We start from the raw sequence: 26,701 nt of genomic DNA, 5'->3' as shown, positions 1-26,701 counted from the left end.
GCAGAAAAAAATAAAAGCAGAAATAGGCGAACATATTCGCACATAAAAAGAAAATTAGAAAAATTGCTTGCAAATATTTTTTGTCTGCAACTACTTCTTAAACATATTATGGAGTTTTATGCTGTCCCACAGCTCGTATGTCTCAGGTATAGACGCAAAAACGGATGTGACTTTGAAGGTAAAGAGGTAGAATAATAATGCGAAAAATCCGCCTACCTAATATTCTCGATCTATAAAGGACAGAGTTCCGAGCAGCTTATGTTGCGTTGCCTTTCCTGTACCTCCCAAAAAAAATAATGCAAGGTTCTTTTTTTATTACTTTTTTAGACCCGACGCTCTCCCCAGATGATTTATGTAGGGAGTACCGAGACGCGATATCAACTGAAGGTGAGTCATTCACTTTTATTTTGAAGACCTGGGTTTTTTGCTGTAACCTAAAGCTAACAGTCAACGTCTTAAAAAAGAATAAAAAAACACAAAATCAAGCCCAACTAAATTAGATATACCTCGAAATTGCGTTATCTTCAACTTACAACGTCACGATCAATTTTTCTCGGCATTTTAACTCGTTTTATCGAAAACATTATTATTTTCAGCCAGAGTGCACCCGGACCACCTACTCTCTCGCCAAATTTATTTCTCGCCTTTTTATTACAGCGGTGATCAAATTACGAAACTATGCACTTCAGCGAAAGACTATAACGGCAAAAGCTGTTTGCTTTTTGCGTAGCAACGAATATTATAATATTGCCGTAGTGAAGAATAGATTATCGATCAGTTTTTTTTTTCCTGTCCCCGTCTGGCTTTGGTATGTTTAAGTCACCTGCATTAAATCTGGCTCTCTGAATGCACGCTAAAAAACAGGCGTAAACTCGGGTGCCTCCAATATTGTCTCAGAAATACTGTAGGAGCAGAAGTGAGTCCGAGGTCAGATTAAGAGAAATGGGCTCACTAAGCGAGTTATGTGACGTCCCTACGGATCGAGGAGTGCATGCGTACACGACACTCTACTTTTTTTTTCTTTCATCAACATTTGGCAACCGCCTAACGCATGGACGGACGCACGGACAGACAGATAGACAGACTGGCAGACAGACGGACAGGTAGACGGACGTGTAAAGCGGCTATGTGCGACAGGGTATTCGAGATGGCGGTACTTTGAGTGTTCTCTATATGGACGCACCGACGGACGCACGGTACGGGATTGGACCCACGACCTTCAGATCAGCCGCCGAGCAACCTAACCAATGATCCACGAACACGCGCGGGCAAAAAGTAGTGATTAGGAAGTTGAAGATAGGTTTGCAAGATGTCCTATTATATAGGTCTAAACCATCTGTCTATTAGGCATCAGGAAGGAAGGAAGGAAAATAGCAGGAAAAGAACGGAAGGGAGGTTAAGCAGCCTATAGGCAGCCGGTTTGAAACCCTGCACATGGGAGGGGGATGGGGAAATCAAAAATAGAGAGGAGAGAGCATTTTACAGCTCGCTACAGATGCTTGCCGTATAGAATACAATACTCCTTTACACGCCCGCTTACGCGCTTTTGCATACTGTTATTGCAGAGCTCCCTAACGTTGAGCGTGTGAACGACCATAGAATTCTCTCAGGTGTGCTGCCGCGTAATAGGCGACAGGGCCGTGACGATGACGGTGGTCGTGTAATGTCGAACATGTTCTTTGCGGCAAAGCAAACAACAACTGCTGCGCCTGTTAAATGGCAGACACAGCGTGGAAGGCCTAACATCGCGTAGGAGGCCTAAAGTTTGTCGGCGATTTGTTAAATAGCCACGCAATCACCGCGCGCAAGCGGCATGTCACGCGGTATAGTTTGTATTTAGCGATAATCCGTATAGTAGGTAGAATAAACCGGATAGCTAATAGATAAAAAGTTTGAAATCACCCAACCAGATGTCTTGCAAGTCTATCTATAACTTTGTCACTGGATTTTTTTCGTGTAGTTTCATTGCTTTCAATGTTGTTTCTTTATAACTCTTTATGAAATAACTAAGCAGAATGCAAGAAGAATCGCAACAAACTCTATGCCATAGTGAGCAATATTACAGTTACTCGCGTCATCATAAAGTGTGTCGGCACGTTTTTAAACATTTAAAAGGGTAAACTGGGGCACCCTGTATAACTAAATAAGCAGGATAAGATAGAGAGGCCTGTCTAACGCATGTTCAGTGTTCTATTTTCTTCGTCGGGCAAAGCAAATATTAGGTTAAGTGAGGTTATGAATGAAAGATTGCCGGATATCACTAATAGCGCCCACACAAGGAAGTAAATGGCAAGCCAATAAGTGAGAAGTGGGACCAGTCAACTAATAAATTACGAACCAACCCTAACTCTTGATTTATAAGTCTGGTAGTGGCACTCACACTTCAGAGTTCGTGTTTCCTGGTGATTTGATTGATGTGTGGGGTTCAACGTCCCCAAACCACCATATGGTTATAAGAGACGCCGTAGTGGAGGGCTCTTGAAATTTCGACTACCTGGGGTTCTTTAACGTGCACCCAAATCTGAGCACACGGGCCTACAACATTTACGCCTTCATCGGAAATGCAGCCGCCACAGCCGAGATTCGAACCCGCTACCTGCGGGTCAGCACCCGAGTACCTTAGCCACTAGACCACCGTGGCAAGGCACGTGTTTTCTGGTGTATTTCTAGGTTGCATGTTTATTGCATTCCGTCACATTGCGCAATCGGATCACAGAGACCCTATACTAAGAAGCGCGTAGTTGAAATATGCTCCGCCAGGTGGCGTCACTATCCAGGCTACTTGAAAAAAAACCCTTTGCCTTTTGATGTAGTGATTGAAATCATTTTTGCTAGTAATTGTGTTTTTGTTTGGTTTTTTTTGTTTCTTGGCACAGGTCTGTGAAAAAAAACACTTTTTCATGTCATACATAGTAAATACAATTCTAAAATTGAACCGGAACCATCAATTCTGCACTCCTTTGTTTCTTGAAAGAATTTTTCTGAGTAGTCGCAAAAGCAGAACCGTTCTACCGAAAATTATTGATAGAGAAGGAAGACTGTCACTAGGCGCTTCGTGGCACCAAAAAAAAAAATGCTGTAGGCTATCCTCCCTGAGCAAACATTCATCCTCGGAGAACAAGATAAGAAAAGACAAAATTATCTGAAAACGGGAATGTATAGGACCGTAGAAGCTTCCTGAATGAGCATGAAAATTTACAACGCGCGACAGCGTCCCCCAGACCTCCGAGCGTAGAGACGTGACATAGACACATATAAAAAAGAAACGGACTTCCTGTCAGCCCTGTTGTGTTTTTTTACACGCTCCTTCAGCGACTTCTAGAAGGCCACATTTATCGTTTTTCAAGCATGTAAACTCAACTGCCGAAATCAAAAACCAGATGGGGAGTGGAATGCATTCCTTCCGTGACACGGTTCGATGGGTAGTCCCACTGCGCCTGCTTAATATATTGAATTTCATTATTTTGATGTTGGTCCTTGCTCGACCGCTTCTTCAGAAACTGTCTCCTAACGCCTTGAAGAGTAAACAGAGGTACACTTGAAACAGTTAAGTGAAAGCGAACCTCAGCGAGAGTAATGATCAATGGTTAAGTATTATTATCAATTGATCCCGGCGACGGTGGTCACATTTTAATGAAGGCAATATTGAGAAGATCCGCGTACTGCGCTATGTCAGTGCACGGTAAAGTGCACCAGGTGGCGCACATTTCTGAAGGCTTCTAGTACAGCCTACCTCATTATTGTATCATTGTTTTATTAAAAAAAATCGTGGATAATATTATTATAAACATACTATTGGCACAGACGCTCCCACAGAATTCCAGGGAAATTATTAGAAAAGCGCGAAATATGTCGGAGACAAAATTTAGCAAAATTCCCCACCCCCCACTCTTAGGCTAAACAAAAATCTCTTTGTAGCCGAGCGGAAGGCACGACAGATTTCCTCGCCGGGTACTCGAAAAGGGACGTAGGGAAAAAAAAAACAAATTTACAACGACAAATTATATTCTGTCTCAAATTTGGAGAAATATCTTCCTGCTCAAACAGTTCAGAAGATTTGTACGTTGACGACGAATGCTCCCGATAAAGCTGAGTTAACCTCAATTGCTCTAACAGCATGGCTCAGGACTATTGAAACAACTAGTATGAGATTATTTACACTTTAAATTACAATAATACTCTAATTCCATTGTGGTATTTTGTACTCTGTATTCTTTCACGAAGGTACTACCAGGGTTATTGTTTTTTGTTGTTGCTGTGTTGTTCCATATTAGGGATATCGTTTAGTGTTTGTTCCCCTTCCCCAAATTATATAATGCGTCATTGGGATCCTTGACAATGAAACAAATTATGACGACGAGAATCTCAACGAGCACTCTACGAAGTAAATCACCATCGAGGCCGCCACAATCCATGATTTAGGTTCGTGGCGGCGATACTCGCCTTCTGAGATTCGTGTGTGTTCTCCCTGGGTTAACTGAGATTTCTCGCGCTCCTGTAGTGTATCTCAGAGGCAACGCGGAAAGAAGAGTGTGATGGACATATGCACCGCCAGGTGGCACTACAATCACAGCTGCTCGCAAAGAAAGCGTCAGCTCTTTAAGTGACTTTACTTATTTCCTACTAGTTAACCCTGAAATTATTTGTCCTCATCTTGAATACTGTTACAAGCCATAACGAATAAGCAAAAATGCTTTGTCTAGGTGATTGAGACGATGATTGCAATAGCCCCGCCACGGTGGTCTAGTGGCTAAGGTACTCGGCTGCTGACTCGCAGGTCGCGGGTTCGAATCCCGGCTGTGGCGGCTGCATTTCCGATAGAGGCGGAAATGTTGTAGGCCCGTGTACTCAGATTTGGGTGCACGTTAAACAACCCCAGGTGGTCAAAATTTCCGGAGCCCTCCACTACGGCGTCTCTCATAATCAAATGGTGGTTTTGGGACGTTAAACCCCACATATCAATCAATCAATCGATGATTGCAATTGCTTTGTTGTTGGTAGTGTTCCGCCATCTTAGTCCACCATCTTATCTGAAGACTCCCCATGTGTATTGTCTCGATGCTCGCTCCTCCGCTCAGCGGGGGCGCCCGCATCGAGGCACCTTATCCCCATGTTGCTGTTGTTTGCCTCTGGGCATGGCAAATACCCACTGTAGTAGATTGGCCGAATATTGGGTGAACTTTTCTAATGATATCTGTAGTTTATTATAGGAAGGCGTCGTAGTCATTGGTTTTGAGTACCAGTTACTGATAATTAAAGTCCAAAACAAGAATTTTGCTGGATAATATTTTAGTTTCACTAAATAATTCATAAGTCGCGAAGAAAACATCACTATGGCTTTATGCCGGTGTATAGGCCCTAAAGCGGCCTGAAAGTACTGGATCTTCCAGATCCAGCTTGCGAAAAGGTGAAATTATTATTATTTTTCCGCAACGTTTTGAACAGGCGACCGAATGTAGATTCTGTAAATACATTTCGTTCTTTCTTTAACTGTTTCAAATATTGTCACTCCCGTGAAAATAAAAAAAAACTTAGGTTTCAACATCATACAAGTTCGTTATAACTATCAACTTCAAGCATAATTATCACTTTCTTGGCAATTCGGTTTCAAGAATATATTTTCTGAATATTCGAAAAACCACAGTTAAGTGCGAGAGTAGAAAAGTTTAAAACAAGAGTGTCGCTGCTTACTGGTTCCATTGAATATATCTCCGCACCCAGAAAAATACAGGCCGCACAATTGACGTGTTTTGACACCTGGCGGCATTCTACTGTTTTGCCGCACAATATTATTTTTGTTAAATATACTCCGACTGTAAGATGTTCTTGATATAGCGTCCTTTTTTTTTTCTGAAACAGTTTCAAGCAAGTGGTCTCTGTGGGAGACCACTTGCTTGTCAAGGAGAAGGCATGGATTCAATTTTCATTGGAACCAATTATTTTCCGCCGCAGCCACATTTCGATGAAGGCGTAATACTAGAGGCCCGTGTGGTGTGCGACGTCAGCGCACGTTAAGAAAGATGAGATGGTTGAAGTTTCCACATCCCTTTTCTACGGTGTCTCCCATGATCATATGTTGGTTTTTGAACGTATAGCCCTAATTATATTTATTATTATTATTATTATTATTATTATTATTATTATTATTATTATTATTATTATTATTATTATTATTATTATTATTATTATTATTATTATTATTATTATTATTATTATTATTATTATTATTTGTGTTGTTGCTTACAAACAGCACTTATGTTTTGTTCCCAATCGAAGACTCCGACACCGAAATTCGCAGATCGCGTTTTTTAAACGCGATTCTTCTTTTTTTACGTACTGTAAGCCCTTTGGCGCATATCTATCTATCTATCTATCTATCCATCCATCGATCCATCCATCCATCCACCCATCCATCCATCCATCCGTCCATCTGTCCGTTCGTCCGTCCGTTCGTCCGTCCGTCCGTCCGTCCGTCTGTCTGTCTGTCTGTCTGTCTGTCTGTCTGTCTGTCTGTCTGTCTGTCTGTCTATCTATCTATCTATCTATCTATCTATCTATCTATCTATCTATCTATCTATCTATCTATCTATCTATCTATCTGTCTGTCTATCTATCCATCTATCCATCTATTCATCTATCCATCTATCCATCCATCTATCCATTCATCCATCTATCCATTCATCCATCTATCCATCTATTCATCTATCCATCCATTTATCCATCTATCCATCTATCTATCCATCTATCTATCCATATATATATATCCATCTATCAATCTATCAATCTATCTATCTATCTATCTATCTATCTATCTATCTATCTATCTATTTATCTATCTATATATCTATCTATCTATCTATCTATCTATCTATCTGTCTATCTATCTATCTATCTATCTATCTATCTACCTGTCCGTCCGTAAGTCTGTCCGTCCGTCCGTCTATCTATCTATCTGTCTGTCTATCTATCTATCATTCTGTCTCTCCGTCTGTCTGTCTGTCTGTCTGTCTGTCTGTCTGTCTGTCTGTCTGTCTGTCCGTCTGTGCGTCTGTCCGTTTATCTATCTATCTATCTATCTATCTATCTATCTATCTATCTATCTATCTATCTATCTATCTATCTATCTATCTATTTATCTATTTATCTATCTCTCTATCTATCTATCTATCTATCTATCTATCTATCTATCTATCTATCTATCTAGCCGCATACTCCTTGGTGCTCTCGTGATCACCCCCTTATTTTTGTGTGAACCAAATTTAGTATAGGATAATATGACGAATTTGACGCGTTGGTCAACACGTCAATAACATCAAAATCCCATCGCGTACGTCGTAAAACACTTTCCACAAGACAGCGGCACATACTCGCGGGAAGGTATCTGCTGCAGGTAACTGAAACTTAACATCAATGCCCAGAAACGACGAGGACACACGTGGACAATTTTAACGCGTGAGCGTTAAGAAAAGTCAACAATCGGCAGCGTTTACCCGAAGAATGCAAAGAAGTTATGTCAGGGTCCTAGCAAGAATCAAACCGAAGCATTCTATGTGGCTTAAAGTATTCTACCCCAGAACCACGCCACGTCTCGCAACTGCTTTTGAAATAGACGCTTTTGTTTGTGAAATGTCAGTTGTGATTGCAGGCTTATAATGCTTACATGTGTACTCTTTTGATACAGCCGTCACGTCGGGTTAACGTCAGTTGTACGTGGGCGCCGTGCGCTGGAGTTGATTTATGTAGCAGTGTCAAGAACTACCCTGCTCGCAAGCGCCGCCACTTCATATCAGCTTATGGCTTCTAGTGTTGCTAATACTCATGTTTCTTTTGGCATCGTTATGCGAGTGCAAACAAATGATTATGTAAGCATCTACAACAGTTCAACATTTGTCTCTGCGTGCAGCATCTGTACATATGCCTATAGCGTCGTTTCATGACCTGTCTCTGCATAAGCAAATTAAACACGGTCACCTTCCCTCTGCATACTACGCACAACGTCGATTCTGAAGGTACGTGAAATATGCCGATTGTTTCAACTATATCGCACTAAAAGGGTGTCGCCTTCTGCTGGCATTATTTTGGCTCTTTTTAACTCTCTATAAGCACCCATTCGTGACTTGAGTGTGGTCAAGGGCTTAAGCAGATCTTTTTTTTTTTTTTTCAGGAGGAGGGGGCTCATTTTTTTTAGTTCGGAAAGGGGGGGACCCACCTAAAGTGCTCATTTTTCATTCTGCACGACATAACAACAAAATTCAGAGGTGGGAGCGAGGGCACAGGTTTGGTGTTCTACCCTAACGGCTACGCCACTGAGTGTGATGCAGTCTCTATATTGGCGTAAATATTTATATGGATTTACTAAGAGTGCTGGCGTGTGAGCTTTCCACGTAATGGAACGTCGAGGGCCCATGAAAGACACATTTCAAGTTCCTGTTAAAGTAATTAACGAGTCGTCCACCATCGGTCGTTCCGAATGGGCGTGAAACTCAGCAGGACACACGAAGACGAGGAATGCAGCGGTGGCGTGCGTGACAGATTGGAAATAAAAGATCGCAGATGAGCTTAACACGGAGCACTGTGGAGTGGAAGGGTGGGGCACGGCGGTGACACGTAGACGCAGCGTGAATTATTCATATGAAGTGCTCACTGTTTGCCTTGTGCAGCTTTCAGTCTTGGGGCTGGTAAACGGTGACCGTACAGTAATAAAATCACCACCCCGTACAGATAATTGTTATCACTGTGGGTTGATTTCGATGGTTCAGTAATTATCTCAATAATTGCTTGCGTCTGTCCAGAAAGCACCAATACGCTTTATTCGCTGTGTGAGAATCTACAACAAAAGGTTTTCCGTTGTTTCCCGCGTTCATGCACATGTATTTAAAGAGAAGAACGACAAGACTGTCTTTAGAGCACACTAACCCTACCGCCTCAAAAAAGTGCACCTCGAGAACAATGCAATTCTGTTCACTAAGAATACATGAAGTCATTGAAACTTCCTGCAGACCCACTGTGAAAACACAAGGATTCAGTAGCCCTTTCATTATCGTACTTACTGCATGCTTTCTTTCTTTCTTGATTGATTGATTGATTGATTGGTTAATTGATTGATTGATTGATTGATTGATATGTTGGGTTTAACGTCCCAAAACCACCATATGATTATGAGAGACGCCGTAATGGAGGGCTCCGGAAAATTCGACCACCTGGGGTTCTTTAACGTGCACCCAAATCTGAGCACACGGGCCTACAACATTTCCGCCTCCATCGGAAATGCAGCTGCCGCAGCCGGGATATTTCTTTCTTGATTGATATACCGCTTTAATTATTTCTTAATTTATTTATTGATTGCATGTTCTTTTTGTTTCTTGATTGAATGAATTCTGTCATATTGCGCGATGATTCCCTATTTCCTTCCTTCATATCGAGAATAGAACCTCCTTCTACGCGCTTATTAAGTCAACACTTCAGTTCATGCACCTCCCCCCCTCCTGCCAACACGCAACGAAAGTCGTTTGTTCTAGTTCAGAATAAAAATGATTAAATGGTACCACGTGAAACGGCAAGTGATAATGGTAAGAGATCGCACTGTCATATCAGAAATGGCTTATCACCGACACATCCACCATCGAAAAAGCATCAATCAACTGAAAAGGACGCATAAGATACCTAATGTGACCTTCCTATCTCCGAGAGCCATACCTGTGTCCGCTCTAGCACACCCAGTTTTTATTGTGATGCCGGCGCTGAAATCTGAGTTCCAAAAATCTTGGCGTGATAAGCGCAATACCGCTGTCTATAACTGTACGTGGCCACTGTGCTAGTCTCTGTGGCCCACACTTGGATTTTGTATCGCAAGCGAACCAACCCTCATCCCACGCGCCTCTAGATCACTGTGCTCTCAGTCAGGCGTGAACGAGTGTGTGAGAAAATGTGAGCAGCCTGTCTACGTTTGCTTTCGTTACCGGGACATCACGGTCGACCAGGTAGAGCAACGGTGACCGGGTCCAAGCCCTGGTTACCATAACTAATTAATCAGCCTGACCTCCAGGCTAATTAAGTATTCTGAAGTGGCCTCCTCGGTGGATGAACGAAGAAACGCCCGGGGCATGAAAGGCTGGAATATACGAAAACTTTGCGTGTGTGAGCCCACTTGGTAGTATACCGCATTTTGTGATTTGGTGCTGTGTCCGTGGTTCGGACCTCCAAGCAGCGTTAATTTAGGAGGCTGCTGCTTACGAAAATGAAAGCCTACTTTCAGGCAACTTGGTAAATAGATCTCAAGGAAGCACGCTGTGATGAACATAATACACCATTTGCTCAACGCGCATGCAGATTTTGATTCATTTGAATCGATTATGCTGAGATTATAAAATCAAAATTGTCTGAGGCAACTTGAGACCTGAAGTATTTGCGTGAGAATTCAAGCCTTGTAAAATTATTGCGATGTAGATAATTACTCCGAAACTAAGTGAGTGCTGTACACCCGACATATGTATTTTTCGAGACAATAACAGTGGTATAGAATGTCATGGATTAAGAAGAAATGTAAAACCTTTCCCACCACATATATATTTGAGCCCATGAATTATTCGACTGCATAATAGTCATGATTAATGACGATGCGTATCATTAAATGATTGCGCCCGCCTGTCATTTCGAGATCTCGAAACTTTCATTTTTCTGAAACCATTCGTTCTTGCTTCCTTCCGTCCGTGCGTCCACCCATCCGTCCATCCATGCGTCCATTCGTGTGTCCGTTCGTCCATCCATCCGTCCGCACACCCGTCTGTCCGTCCGCCATCTCACATATTTTAGTCATGTATTCATCATATACAAGTACCACCATCTAGTAGACATTCCAAGAACTAAACGAGAGGTGGCTACCTATAACTACTTCTACTACTACTACTACTACTACTACTAGATACATCGAGGACGCACGACCCACGGCTTAAGGAGCTTCACCCCTAAAAATTCACAGCTTTCCCGCAAAGGTGATGCAATGATTCCGATAGCAACAAATCGGAATGTAACACGAAGAATTACAAGCAGATGAAAACGTGCCCCTCGTTTCTCACGCACAAATGATGTATGAAACCTACTCACAGGTACAGATGAACGCGAATAAGTGCCTCAGTTGTTACTTCGTTGTGTATGAAAAGCGTGCCCTTTTCACAAACGGAGACTGTGCAGCGAGTGCAGTGACCTTCGTGCGCCCGATAACTACAACAAAATCGATCCGGCGAAAGCCCAAAGCGTAAGATTCTCCCCACCACGAGATGAGTGTGGTCACTGACGCCGACGACGGCGGAAAAATTCAGCCGAGAGTGCCCAATAATTGCTATCGCAATAAAACCAATGGGCAATAAATGTTCATGCATCTGTAATGAAGTTAACGGGCGCTATTAGTTGGCGCCTGGGCGATCATCGTAACACAGCGCCTCATGGCTAACGTACAGTAAGAGCAGAAGTGGTTTCGCGCCAAAATAAATTCATTCCATGTTTAACTTATCAAAGAATAGTTTATGTCAAAACATCTGCTAGTGGAACAAGAACACAGTCTCGTAGACTTAAAGGGAATGAAAAAGAAAGAAAGAAAGAAAGAAAGAAAGAAAGAAAGAAAGAAAGAAAGAAAGAAAGAAAGAAAGAAAGAAAGAAAGAAAGAAAGAAAGAAAGAAAGAAAGAAAGAAAGAAAGAAAGAAAGAAAGAAAGAAACAACGTGAAGTTGGCGGACCTAAAAAAAATGTTTGCGATTCCCGCGGGTCTCAAGCGTACGAGTCAGTCTGAACGCGACGGCGTGCGAAATCCGACTCGGAAAGCAGAAAGGCGTAAGCTTATTCCCACAGACACATTCCTCAATTTTGTTGGCAACGCCCGGAACAAACACGCTATAGGCGCTGTGAATTGGGTATAAATGTAGAGTTATGAGCAGATAAGAGCGCGAAATGGGCAGGCGGGCGTTCCATGCGCCAGGTTGAGGAAACTAATAAGCATCCAAAGAGTATTTCGCACGCTATAGAGTAGCCTGAATGATAAGGAAAGAAAAAAATGCAAACTGGAGTTGTTGGCACAGATAAAAATGAAATGTGTGGTTTTTACTTGTCGAAACCACTACATAAAGGTTAGGCACGCTGCATCACATTGCTCCGAAAAACGTTTCATTCCCATCTAAATTCCACCACCGCCACAGGCAACGATACCACAACCGTCGTGGTGATAAAAAGAGTCCAGCCTCGTAAACAGAGTTTTCTCCGATGCTACTAAGTACATAAACGCCCGCGCACCTTAACCGTGTGAAAATCAGTGCATTGAAACTATTGAAAAAATAGGAAAAATGAACAGATAACCACCACCTGGGCTGCTGGTGGTTATCATTTGGGCTCAAAGCGGCTCTCAAATACGTAATACGAAGATTTGCGCCCTAATGTGGTGCGTATGTTCTGAAGCAGATGTTCAGGAGGACATTTATATGAAAATAACGATGTAAATTAACATCGGGAACACTACGCATGACTACATAGTATTGCATATCCTTACATGTATTCTTGCGTATATGATAATATATTATATTCTTGAACATATTTAAATAGAGTTACGAGGAATTCATGTTATGTTAGCTCCTCATGTATCGCTGAAAGAAAGAATGTATCTTTCTCAATTTTTTTTGTACAGTCCATCCTCTTTACGTATGATATATGGCGGGGCTACCGAAATGCGATATGAGTTACCGGCTAGTCATTTTACTTTAACTTCACAACGAGTGTTCTTTGCTGCGACGTGATCCACGGCAGTCAATTTCCAAAGAGAGAGAGAGAGCAACAAAACAAAACAACAACAGGTGCATTCCGAAAAAAAATATAAAGAAACTAAAATCGGAAGTTAAATCTTATATACCGCAAAACAGTTTTATCTTTCAATTTGCAACGCAGCGATCAATATGTCTCAGCAATCTAATTCAATTTATCGCTGACATTATTATCCTCAGCAGGCGTACTCCACAACCACCAACTCCCTTTATACATTCAATCCTTACTTTTTATTGCCGAGATCAGTTTACGAAGCCCAGCACTTCATGGAAACGCGAAGATGGGCGAAAGCTGTTTGCTTTTGCTCTATCTCAGACAGTTCAACATTCGCAGAGTGTCGAATATATTATCGATCTGTTTCTCTCGCAGCCTCATACTACCCGCTGTGGCCGCGTTCCACTTGAGTTCATCCGCTTTATACCTGCCTCTTTGAATCTGCTCTCAACAATCGCTATGCGGGTTAGTCCCTCGCAGAAAGCCGTAGAAAGGCGGTGGAAGCCGAAGCGAATCCGAGGCCAAGTCAAGCTAGAGATGGTCACTAAGCGAGTTATGTGGTGCCACTAGGGATGGCTCAATATATTCACGGGTTCGGGAGTCATGCGAAAAACGACCCTTCAGCGAAAGAGCACGCTAATAATCTTTTCGAGTAAGTTTCGAGCTTGACAGACGTCGGGTTTTTTAAACCCTTCTTAGGAAAAAAAATAGGAATACATACGTCAAGATAAAAAAAAATAGAAGCTAGACATACAGAGCTACTCTGGCTCACACTTAGAAAACTATCGCGCGTCAAGAATCGATAGGCGAGACCTGTGAGCTTGAAAATCTAGAGGTGACCTTATTTCTTGTCTTAGGTGTCCGGCAGTGGAAGTGACACGTCGGCGCACGTGTGCCCGGGTCACAGAGGCCCTGGTGTATTCCACGGGTTACTTTGGATTTCGTCACACCACCGAAGCAAATCTCAGAGGCTTTGTGAAAAAGAGCACGCAGTTTAGATATGCTGCACCAGATGCCAAATGAGTTTATCTGCTGACACACACACACACACACAAAAGGCATCGACTCTTTCAAGTAGCTCATTTAAATATTTTCATTGTTGTGATCAGTAAAACAATATAGCCTACAAATGGAAGTACAATCATTTGTTCTGTAAAAGTTTTGTTTACTAAACACGTATTTTGAATATTCGGAAAACTGCAAGTCAGTTCTTTGATCGGATATGTTTCGAAGAACAGCAACCACGTCATGTCATTCCTCGTACGCTAACAAAGTTGTATTACTTTTCTGTATGCCCATAGGTCGGTGCTGACCTCGTTTGCTCGCTGCTGACAGCGTCACATCAGACCTGCGAGTCCTGGGGGCAATCAATCTGGCTCATCTCAAGGCGCCCATCGGAAAAGCCCACAACGTAAATCATGCCACTGCACTGTACAGACAGCTCACGAATCACATATCACTTCCCTGCAGAGTCGTAATGGAAGGTACACGTCGTCGTCCCTGCTGCCGGTCATGCATTCCTTACGAGACCGCAGAAGACACGAAAGGATTCGCCGGTAGACGGAAATGTCGTGCACAGTACCAACCCACTCGCTTATTCATGACACGCCTGCGGTCGCTCAGGCGAGACGATGCACAAACGTCTGAGCCTAAACGACGTGCGACGTCCACCGCGGGCTGCTGCACGCTAAAAAGAATAGCAGGAAACGTAAACGTGCAGCACAAGACATGCTTCAGAATGAACGTTTACACATGTTCTAAACGGACACTAAAAAAGTAACCCTTATTTTATTGCAATAGTGCATTACATTTTCACGATGGAAATATCACCAGGCTCACTGAGCGTACCGCGGAAGGACGCTTACTAGGCGAGAAAACGCGCGAAAGTCAACTTCAGGTGGTGACGACACCTCGAAGTTCCCGTGTCAAACATTATGACGTCTAGGATGACTGCCAGTTGGACATGTTGGTAAAGGTTCACGACGAAACAAGCGCTAAAAATTACGCAAACTCAGTCTGTGTCCTCTCTGAGTGTGTGTCATTTTTAGCGCTTGTTTTATGATGAACTTTGACGTCATAGATTTCGACGGGGTCTTCTAGGACCTACTTCCTTTATAATAGGTAAAAATTAATGCATTGTTATCTCAGGGGGGGGGGGGCAGAGTCTTAACATGTCAAGTTTACGAAAACCTTGCTGGGCCATTGAAACGCGTAATATGCGCTTTGAAATCCGTAGTGTCACACATGACAGTTTCGGTGAGAAAGTTAAGTATGAACTTTTTTTGTAGATTTTCTACTCTATTATAAACGGTATCATGGTGAAATTTCAGAGCAAAAAATTTTGAGAGTGGATTTTATCAGTCTCAGGCAATTTCACTGTTTTACTTCAGGATGCCTTTAAAATTTACTGCACGCAACTGAGTTTTCTCAATACAACAGGCTTATGAAGGGAAGAGACCCTCACAAAGCAAGGAATAGATTTTCGTCAACATTCGGCGTGTTTTTTTTTTGTTACACTCCTTCAACTGCCTTGCAAACCTACAACCATCTCATTTCAAGCACGCAAATTCAACCGCAAAATTGAAAGCCTGGTGCGAAGTGAGATGTAAGCCTTCCGTATCACGAATCCACCAGCAGCGGCGGTGCACCTGTTTCCTTTTCTGCATTTTTCGCGTTTCATGTTTTCATCTCCTGCTTGTCCGAAAAGTTGTTTGCTGAGGCGAAGTGGTCGACAGAGTAAATAGCGATACATTACATGCAGTGCCTCTTAGACTTGAAGATGAAAGCAAATTGGGGCAGAAGTAACAATAAATAAAAACGATTTTACTTTTCCATCTTTTTTTATCGAGGCGTTGCGGCCGCATTTCGATGGATTCAAAAAGCGGGTATGCTGTGCATGTAAGACTGGCTCGAAATTTCGGCAGCTCATCGATGCGGCATGCCTCTTAATCCCACCGTACATTTGTCCCGTAAACTTCCCGATATTAAATTTACAATACTACTGTCACAGGCTTTCATGTGGAACGGCCCGAAATATTTAAAGAAAGAATAGAATAAGAAAAAAACGAGAAGCAAAGTAGTTGTGGCAAACTGCTTTCCTTTAATATTGATAGAGAGCTGATGAACGATTACGTGACAACTCCTATGTTAACGGCTCCCAAAGAGACGGCAAGGGGAATATGAAATCCTCTAGAGTTTCCTGCAGCGCAAGCACTTGAGAAGATTTGTACAGTACCTCGACGGCGAATACTCCCCCTAAGTCAAAGTGAATCTCAATGAATTTCAACGAACGCTCAATGAAAAAAAATGAAGCCACCCTATTCTATGACTTAGGTGCTGAGCAGAGTAGCCAGTTCCGCTTGCGTGTACTGAAGGGCTACTTGGTGAGCAACGATTTGGTAAGCCATAAACATCCAGCACTTTTTTTGTTTGCAGCCTTTTTTGTGTGCATGTTTAGGTATTCTTCTGCACGCTGCTTCTTCAGAAAATGCCTTAATAATAAGCACATTTAGGCTTCAATATTCGCCAAGTCGCTTGTAGAATTTCACAGTCAGTTGTGTTTTTAGGCTCAATTGCATTTTACATGCAAACGTATAGTTACTTTATTGATCATCACTTTCACCGATGCACGTGTTTCAATGACTTTGGCTGGTTGAGTGTGCAGCCGTGTGTATACATAACTTTAAATCAAGGGGAAGGGGGCCAAAAGTTTATCGCCGCACCCTGTCCCCCCATTTTAATAAGTCAATGTATGTGGCAAATTTTGAGCTCCCCCCTCCCGAACCCCTCTACGCCATGCAGACGCCTATAGTTGAGTGCTGAAGTCAAACATACGTTCGTAGAACCAAATCAACAAGTAACTTTAATCATGCGCGGGCAAATGTGCCTTCAACCGAATGGATATTGTCCTCAAGACAATAATAAAAGGTAGCTATGGGTTTTGTTCATATAGTTGCTCATATTTTGGCTGTACAAAACAATTAGGTGATCTTTTAAGCTGTCCGGCGTATCCGAGTGATATTTTTTATTATACCTAGAGACATTCCAAGAATGGGAAAATCTGTTATGTTTCCTCTTGTTTTGGGCTTGTTTTGTGACGCCTATTTGCTTGTTTGCTTGTTGCTTTATAGTAACAGGGAACACTGGTGTCTCGTATACCGACCCTCACACGTCGGAGTTCATGTGCACTGGTGAACGTTTTCTTAGCTTTCTGTTGCGTCGCGACATCACTGAAATGAATCTCACAGGTGCCACCGAGAAAAAAATGCGCGTGGTTTATATATCCACCGCTGGGTGCCACAAGAATCCCATTTGCCCACAAAGAAAAACGTCTGCTTTTTTAATTGAGTGATTGATTGATATGTGGGGTTTAACGTCCCAAAACCACTATATGATTACGAGAGACGCCGTAGTGGAGGGCTCCGAAAGTTTCGACCACCTGGGGTTCTTTAACGTGCACCGAAATCTGAGCACACGGGCCTACAATGCTTTTTAACGAACTCGTTTATCTAATTTTTGTTAATTGATGTGGCAGTTTATTGGCCCTAACAAAACTGATGCTTCAATGTCTAATACACAATATAACTACTAACTTCAACCCCCATGGCGGTGGTTACGGTCTTCCATACTACTGACCCGAACGAGGCGAGGTGGAATCCAGCCCGCCACGGAAGCATCTTTGTGGTAGGCGAGTTCGCTCGTTCAGCGACGACATCCGACGTTCAGTTTTCTCGTTTGATGAAGGTTTTTGCCGTAAAAAGCACACGACCACAACCAATATCTTCACGTCTCCACCGCGCCAAAGCTATCTAGCTTTTTCTTCTCTTTCATGCCGGTCGCAAGAGAGTAAACCCTTATCCCGCGCGCCTCTCCATCCCCATTTTCTCGCCCTATAGCGTGGACGAGTGTGCGAGTGAACGTGAGCAGCCTGTCTCCTTTTTGCTGTCGTTACCGGGGCTCCGCAGTTGACCAGGTTGAGCAATGGTGACGGGGTCCGAGTCAAGAGCCCGTCCTCCACGCTGATTAATTATGCTGAAGTATAGACCTGGGTCTGAGAAAAGAAAGGAGGCGTAGTGGCGATTCAGCTAGGGGGGTAAAAAACTGTGTGGGTGAACCCGCTTGGGATTATACACTTTATCTGATCAGCTGCTGCATCCCTAACTTGAAACCACGCACAGCGTTGATTTGGAAACTCTGCTGCTCAAGAAACAAGCTTGAAGTTTCCAGCAAGGTGTTCAAGTTTCCTCACTCAAAGACTTTGGGAAAAAGGTATTAAAATTCAGTAGTTTCCGCAGCTAGGAATACGGGGTCATTTACTGTTGCTAGGTGAGTTTTTTCGACTGTGTAAGCAGTGTTATTTGCAATTTGTACAATCCGCACGTAGATTTTTGCGCACCTTGTTTATTTACAGTTAAATCTTTGAACACTTTCGTCTGAGACGTCTTTGTACGTAAGGCATTTTGTTCGGGAGATTTCCTAGATTGAAAAACCATACAAACTTTTGCCCCGAAAAAGCGCGGGTTTCGGGACGTTGACACATTTCCGGACAAAATGAGCGTTTTGTAGCGTGGTTAACGAGCTAACACCTCACAATTTGTGGAACCCTTGAAGCCAACCATTGCAATAACACTTCTCAATGATAGTAGTCACAAGCTGTCTTCGAGGGAAAAAAATTCCAAGAAGAGAAAAAGGACCAAAATTGCCAACAAGTTCTAAACCATCATAATTAACAGTAGAGAAGAAACCAACCAACGAGACATGTCGAGCAACTGGCCCAGTTAATGACATTTCAGCAACATAGGGTAGCATGAAACTCGCAAAACATACTTTCATCAAAACGAGCAATTCACAAAGCTCCTACTGCCGATCATCAAAGCTTTATTAACAAATCAGTTGATGTAATGATACTGTACTCATAAACATCCCCCTATTTAATGTCAACTGCAGAGAGATGGCCGTTCCCGATGACATTATTTTAGCCCTATATCTAACACGACTTGACGCTCTTTTATCCCTAATAAATTCTTATTTTCATAATTTCTTTCACCCCATCATAAACTCCATTTATTGTAGTCGGTACGAGGTTGACTACAATCAGTCATAACACGCTCTTTTTTATCGTTTCACCTTTATCAAAACAACATTTTGCGGTCTATATCTACCTACACGCCGATTTGCCGTAAATACCGAGACCTCTGTAACAAGGTATGTCATTCAGCGCTCACGTGAATGCTGTAAAACCTGGCGTAGAGCGCGTATGAGTATAGTAAAAAAATCGCCTACCAAGCACTCCGTACAAACGGTTAACCAGCGAAAGCTGAATCGTGCGTTCTCGGCGTTTGTACGTGGGGTTAAAACCAACTCGGAACTTAAGCTTTCCACAATTATTGGTTACAATTCCGTGCTTCTTAACGAGGTTAGACACACGTGTGGCTTGGGTTTACCGCACTGTTCATTTCGCATACCGCACATTGTGCCTCGCATGATCATGGTCATGGAGGAGCGTAAACAGCGGTTAAATGTCTTAATCATAGTGGTTGTTCTCTAAACACAGACGGTCGCAAATGTCGCAGCCGAAGCCGATGGGCCACTGGAGAAATTCCCGCGGGAACCGACGTTCGCCCCCGCGACCGCGCTCCCGCAATCATCAGGTTAGAGCCGAAACGACGTGGCAAGCGTTTGATATCGCGAGCGCGCTGGGTGGCGTGGTTTGTAGGATCCGCCTGCTACCGACGCCTGAATTCCCATTCGCAATATAGAGCTTATTGGAAAGCTGCCGGATCATCAGTGTTGCTGCCGGAACTTGGCAGAAACACCGGGCCCGTTTTTGCGCCCGGACTGCACCACAGGCCCGGCGATTGCGAGCTCTCTAACGTTTCCGCTTTTGGCGCTCTTCTATGGTTGTCCCTGGCATACACATGGGAAAAGTATCAGAAGAAACTGTTGCGCGCACGCTCGGCGCCACGGTTGCGACGGGATAGACGACGTAGCTCACAACGCAACCAATGGCGTGTGTACTCGGGTATGACACTGTGACGACGTTATACCTGATAACACATTCAATAGAGGCCACTCGTGACACCAGTGCCGGACGGATTTTCGCTTCCCCTAGCCATATACAGCTTTCGCTGTAATAAAGAAATCTTTCGCTCCATATCAGACTCATTACTGCAACTTGGAATAGCACATAGAACCTCAGGGATGTACGTTAGCAGCCGAGGCATAGAATACCCAAACATTTAAACTATATAGAAGCGAAAGATGTTACAGGAGCCGTAACTATGAGCTTGTCGGTCAGAAGTATGAAAGCACTACCGGTCGCGAACCAAAAATCACAGACACCGTTCTCACTACAAAGGAAGTGCGATAGCTGTCAAGTAAATATATAGCCGCATAATAATTGATAACCCGTGCCTTCGCAGCCAAATAAAACCCACCTTCTGAGACCACAGTCTAGCCGATGCAAGTCATGTATTTTCGCCGCGAATAGTTGTTGGTGCTTAACGACCCGAAATCATGATATTATGAGAGACACCCTAGCACGGCGGGGAATAAAGGGCGCGAAGGGCTTTAGAAATTTCGACAACCTAGGGTTCTTCGACTTGCACCTGAATCTAGGCACACGTTTACGGTGCTTCGGGAACATTGCGAACAAGAAAACGTCCGAGGCACCGCGACTAACCATACCGCCATAAATAACGCGGTGATGGAATGATCAACGCGTCACCTCGGGAGCATCGTTCACGACTCGCATCGCCCTTATATAAGGAAGCAGGCTTGAACCAAAGCCTGCCCCGCCACGGTGGTCTAGTGGCTAAGGTACTCGGCTGCTTACCCGCAGGTCACGGGATCAAATCCCGGCTGTGGCGGCTGCATTTCCGATGGAGGCGGAGATGTTGTAGGCCCGTGTACTCAGATTTGGGTGCACGTTAAAGTGGTCCGAATTTCCGGAGCCCTCCACTACGGCGTCTCTCATAATAAAATAGTGGTTTTGTGACGTTAAACCCCACAAATCAATCAATCAATTGAACCAAAGCCTCCCCAACGAGTAAAAATAGCCTGAAATGGCCAACCATCGCGAGGCGAAAGAAATAACACAGCTGATGAAAGTGATCAAACCTAGGGTATACGTCATTGTTTTTCGGGTGACGACGTTCTGGTGAGGAATATTTATTTATTTATTTATTTATTTATTTATTTATTTATTTATCTATTTATTTATTCAGAAGAAATTACATTGTGGTCTTTACAGGACCAGCATACACAACTGCACACGCTGCTAAACAAATATAGATACAAAAAAGTATACACATATATACATATTGAAGGGAATGCAACAAAATTATAACAGAATGTTGATAAAGATATGCAGAAAGGCACATGTCACGCATATCGGCACAGGTTCTGGGGTTCCGGCAGAGAATTCCGTTCTGAAATGGTCCATGGAAAAAAGGAAAACTTGGACGTGTCTGTTCTGGCATTTATAGATGGAAGTGCATCAGAGCGATGGTGCCATGTTTGCTCGTGGAGAGAGGGCTTACATGAAGTGAAGTGTCGAGGTTGAATTTGAGATTAATGAGTTTATGTAAAATTGTAGGCGGTACTTGTGTCTTCGTAGTTGAAGTGAAGGAATGTCATTAGCCAACTTAAGCCAACTTCAGATGGGATGGAGTGTGAACGTTGGTATAGTAATTATAAATAAAACTGACCGCTTTTCTTTGTATTCTCTACAGTTTGTATTGAGTTTAGTAAACGCATCCCCCGCGACGCAGACGTGCTCTAGTTTTCGGCGAATATAGGTTAGGTAAGTGAGTAACTTAACGTCTGAAGGGGAATTTCCAAGTTTGTGTCGCAGAAAAGATAGTTTGCGGAATGCCGCTGAGCATGTGTTGTTGGTGTGAGGGTTCGAATAAAAATTGTCGGTGAAGATTACGCCATGGTATTTATCATTCTTAACTGGTTTTAATGGAACAGACCCCACTTTGTACGCGTAATTGAGGCAATTCTTTTTGTGAATTATGCTAAGGAAAACTGTTTTGTCGGTGTACGCAGCCATGCCCCTTTTTTGCACCACAAGGACCCTTTGTTCAAGCTGGTGACTAGTTTTCTTTGATCATCGACATACAATTGTCGCATTTCGACACGTGTACGATCGGCTACTCTCTATTCAGATGCTACTGGAACACCATCCTCGCCTTTCGTCGGATCAAAAAGCAGCCAAAGCCGTCTTGTGCTTTTTGAGGACTGCAGGCCTATGTGAACACCTTTAACTTTTGTGCAGTGCCACCGCTGCATACGCGTTAGCCCATTGACAGACAATGCTTTTTTTCTCTTTCTCTTCTCTTTCCTCTCTCTCTCTCTCTCATATGTATGCCCTCTTCCCATTCCTCCCGTGTAGGGTAGACAACTGGGCATGGGCCTGGTTAACCTCCCTGCCTTCTCTCTTGTTGTTCTTGTCCTCCTCCCCCTCGACATACTTGATTAAACGAAACACAACACATTTATCTGCAAACAGTCTTACTTGAGTACCAGGTGTGACGATGGCGATGATGTTATTATTATGTAAAAGAAAAAGCAATGGACTCAAGACACTGCCTTGTGGAACACCTGAAGTGACTGGCAGATAGCCCGAGCTGTTCCCGTCAATTGTGACATACTCTTCACAGTTATTTGAATACTCTGTAATCCAAGAAGTTAAGGTTTTGGAAATATTTATGGTTCTTAGCTTTAGAATTAATTTTTCGTGGACCACTATTTCGAAGGCTTTAACAAATCTAAAAGCACAGCATCAATTTCGCTGTTTACATCCAAAGCCTTAGCAACTGAATGTAATATTTTAACTAATTGGGTGATAGTTGAGCAATATTTCCTAAAGCCATGTTGAAAGGTTGTTAGTGCCGAGTTTTCTTCTAAGACTTCAGTAATGTGAGTTGTGATTATGTGTGACGTCAATGATGGGGGGGCAGAGGTACTTCTGTAGTAAAGATCGATTACCTTTCTCATAAACTGGGGCAACTCCAGCCATCCTCCAACAACTAGGTACTTTTGCACTTAACAAAGATTTTCTGAATAACACAACCAAGAATTTAGCTACCGTTTCGGCGCATCGCCTAAGGAACCCGTTTGGAATGTTGTCAAGGCCCAGATTTGTTTTAATTTTAAATTTAGCAACATAGACACAGTGCGTTGGTATGATATGAAGTTCGCCTCAATGGGGTTGAAACACTCCTCAGTTAAAGATACTCCGGGAGATAATTCATGTGTACGATGTTAACTAATATTAGCGATAAATTATAGTTCGTTATCTGCTGGTTTATATTGAGGTTGTGTGAAAGAAATGAACAACCGGAAAGTATTTTTTTTTCGACACACAGTGTGGCATTCAAACCAGTTTCCTAAGCGGCATTGCGTTAGACTTTTTATTTCAAGATTCTGTATTTACGTCACTCTAAACTTCATTTTGATTACGCCTTGCTGCCCGTCCTACACACCCTTTTTTTGTTTTCAGGTTAATGGGAACTGTGTGTTAACGAAACATCCGACCGTGTCTCCGATGGCAGGCCGCCAATCACCACGAGAGTCATTCTGGATACGACCGACGCCCGCAGAATGCTTCGACATTTACGATGCAGCTATAGACGGTCATTTCGATCTTTACGGGTGCCATTTACGTGAACACGGTCTTCTAAGAGCACGCTGTGACAGAAGTGAAAAGAAAGGTTGACTATGGGAGAAATAAAAAGGCTTGGTGAGACACCAATGTCACTGGACAACGGCGAAAGAAAGAACAAATGATATAAATATACAAATGGCCACATTCGGAAAACGGGAATGCGTAAACGGGATAATAACATGTGTGCCCAACCGATGATGGCACAGGCTTTGTCTCAGCTAGCCATGAACACGCTTTTTTATTTTGTTCCCTCCTTTTTCTCGAGCCCAAACACAAGGACTTCTTTTCTCAGTTTCTCACTGCTTTGATTAATATGTGGGTTTTAACGTCCCAAAACCATGATATGATTATGAGACGCCGTAGTGGAGGGCTCCGGAAATTTTGTCCACCTGGGGCTCTTTAACGTGAACCCAGATCTGAGCACGCGGGCCTACAGCATTTTCACCTCCATCGGAAATTCAGTTTATCACTGCTCACGCACACACTATAACTTATCCTTTAGACACACCGCCATGCACTAGCACACGCGTTCACATCTTTACGTCTTAACATATTTAGCTACTACTTTGGTGTGGTATCGCTTGCTCAGTAAAACCGAAAGACGCGTGCTGTGGTGGAGGCATTGACTCATTCTCACGTTTGTTCACTTTAGGGGAGATTTTTAGGTGCATCATAAAAGGAAAATTTGACAGTCAGCGGCAACCATCCCGCGACGTCGGGGCCGACAGGAGTGACGCAAAAATCATCACTTCGTGAAGACATCATGACATCACAAAATGCGAAAGCTTGTGACGTCATCATGAAGTAACAAATTTTGGCGTGACATCATGCTACGTAAGTCACATGATGCCGTTGTAGCGCCCCCCTTTGGGCGGCGAATAAAATTGGAGAGCGAGTGTTCTGAAAAGAAGCAAGGAAAGACGGCGCCTGGCAGTGTCGTGTGAAGCCACGGCTCGTGCTACCGACTTCCTTATACATCAACTGAGAAGGAAAGCAAGATGGTGGTCAACTTCCAGTCGTCTAAGGCGAATTCACAATGGACTTTGTGAGTTTTCCGCTCAGGAGCACACATTTATCTCTACTCGTCGAGCATAACCCGTTGCTAACTCACTCACACACTAACTGACTCTCTGACAAACGCGAAAGCGAAAAAAAATGCTATACCTTTCCGAGATTCGTTTTACAACGTGGTAATGTGGATCAGGCCGACAATGTGACTAATTCAAGCCACTTATAATTTACTGAACACGCTATGTGACCTCGAAAACGCGTGAAAAAAAAAGCGGCGGTTGAACTCTGCATGGTCCGTCGCATGCTCGGTAATTTAACTGTCTCTCGTGGAAAGAAGCCGCAGTACCTGATCGACGCCGCCTATCTCAATAAATTGCCCAACCTCTAATTCACGACGCCAGTTAAGAAGATAAGGGTTAGATGTTGAATAAGGTTATACCATTATATAACATGACTAAGGACACACGGTGGTGGTAGCCATACATACGGCTCAGCAATTCTTTCGTCAGCTCAGAAATTAGCATGATTTGTTTCATGCACCGCTAAATCTCCCCCCTCCCCCTTAGTTGTAAAAAAATGCTACTGGTCCGCTTTAAGTCCAGCTAACCGCGCCAATGACGTCGCAGACTTTTGGCTCTCGCAAGAACGACTATAAGCAAGCAATTTTTGTCGCTGCTTTTTCCCTGCTTGAATAATAATATACATTCACAAAAATCAAATCAAGTGAGCGGTTAGAAAAAAAAAGTTGCGAAGCTTGCACTAATAAAGCACTGCCTGCTAGAGCCAATGTTGGAGCCAGCAATGTTTCTTGTTTCCCTTTATTTCATTTTTTTGTTTCTCTTTTTCTGCGTTTAGTCGCGGTTTCTTTCTGTTATTTTCACTCTCGATCTTTCTTTAAGTAAGCTCTTTTCTTTTTCTTGCATTTATTTTTTTTCTCGTCATGTCACACTTCGTCTTTTTATTATACTCCACTTTTGTTTAAAGCAATTTTTTCCATGTCATTGTCGAAGTCTTTCCTTTTTCAATTTAGTATTTGTGCCTTTCATTTTCTATCTATTTTTCTGTTGGTTCATTTCCATCCCTGTCTGCGTATTATCACGGCCAAGTAAAAACGAAAAGGAAGAAACTAATCCAGAGGAAGAAATCGAAGACCAATGAGGAACCAACGAACGAATGAGTGGGAAGCTATGTTGGTGACGCAAGACCCTGCCAACCAGCTACGATTAGTGAACAGGGCTCGGGCGGCGGCAGTGAGCCAAGGCTACCTGGGATGCAAGGGTCACCCACCTCATAGGGCTGAAGTACAAACAGCTTGATCAAAATAGAGTTCTTTCCTCTCTGTCTATTTCTCGGTCAGTATTTTTGTTTCTTTCATTTTCACGAACAACGGCACACATTACAAGTGACAATATATTACCATTAATATCGTAAGGCCCGTATACTTTCCTTGGTGACAGCATTTCTGAGATGTTAGTTCCCGAAAGCTCGAGACAAATTTATTGCGCTTCCCAGTTTTTTTTTTTTTTTTTTGCGTCCGTGCACAGAACCCTCCCTCCCACCAACATACGTATTGCAATAGAAATTACTAAACCAAAACTGCAATTTTGAAAGCGCATCTATTGAAATCCGAAAATTAGCAGCAATTCCTGCGCTACACTAAGGTAAAAATGTCATTCCTGCACTTCCCACTAAAGGTCTTGAATGGCTTAGGTGCTACCCAGCTTGTGGTGTGACGTCAGTGTCATGAAAGGGATCCCAACCCATGTCCTCATTGGAAGAAGTGTAAAGACATTTCTCGCTAAATAACGCCATCGGGTAGCTTAATTTTTGTGCGATTATAGATTACGTTCATTTGATTTACATTTACTGCTCCGGAGACATTCAGCTGCCCCATCGTTTCGTGGCGTGGCCACGGCTTGCAGGTAAAGTGAAGTTCACTTCTTTTTTACTTCCTTATATTCTTTTTCGATGCTTCCGTGCCATAGGACGACTTTGTCCTGGCCGATACTCGGACGGTCCGAATGACTGTTTCTCAAAGTAGATGTTCGGCATTGCGTAAAATATGCATTCCTTTTCATCCCCTCTATCTCGACTTTGTTCTTCTAGAGCGGCCATCACGTCTGACCACCACTGCTGTAGGGAGACGCACGCCTCGCTGCAACACAGGTCCTGAATATTTTACGCGAATAGGAGTAGCTGGAAAGAAGACTTGACCACAGAT

At 43.1% G+C, this 26,701-nt stretch overlaps 1 long non-coding RNA gene across 1 annotated transcript; it reads left to right on the top strand.

Annotated features, from left to right (window-relative positions):
- Positions 1 to 255: 255 nt before the first annotated feature.
- LOC142771289 (uncharacterized) lies at positions 256 to 23,552 on the top strand. Its single transcript, XR_012885860.1, has 2 exons — positions 256 to 387; positions 23,305 to 23,552. It is a non-coding gene; the product is annotated as an uncharacterized LOC142771289 (long non-coding RNA).
- Positions 23,553 to 26,701: the final 3,149 nt, after the last annotated feature.

The sequence above is a fragment of the Rhipicephalus microplus genome, chromosome 9 (assembly GCF_043290135.1).
Source record: "Rhipicephalus microplus isolate Deutch F79 chromosome 9, USDA_Rmic, whole genome shotgun sequence".
Taxonomy (NCBI): Eukaryota; Metazoa; Arthropoda; class Arachnida; order Ixodida; family Ixodidae; genus Rhipicephalus; species Rhipicephalus microplus.
This window is presented reverse-complemented; position numbering and strand designations above follow the sequence as displayed.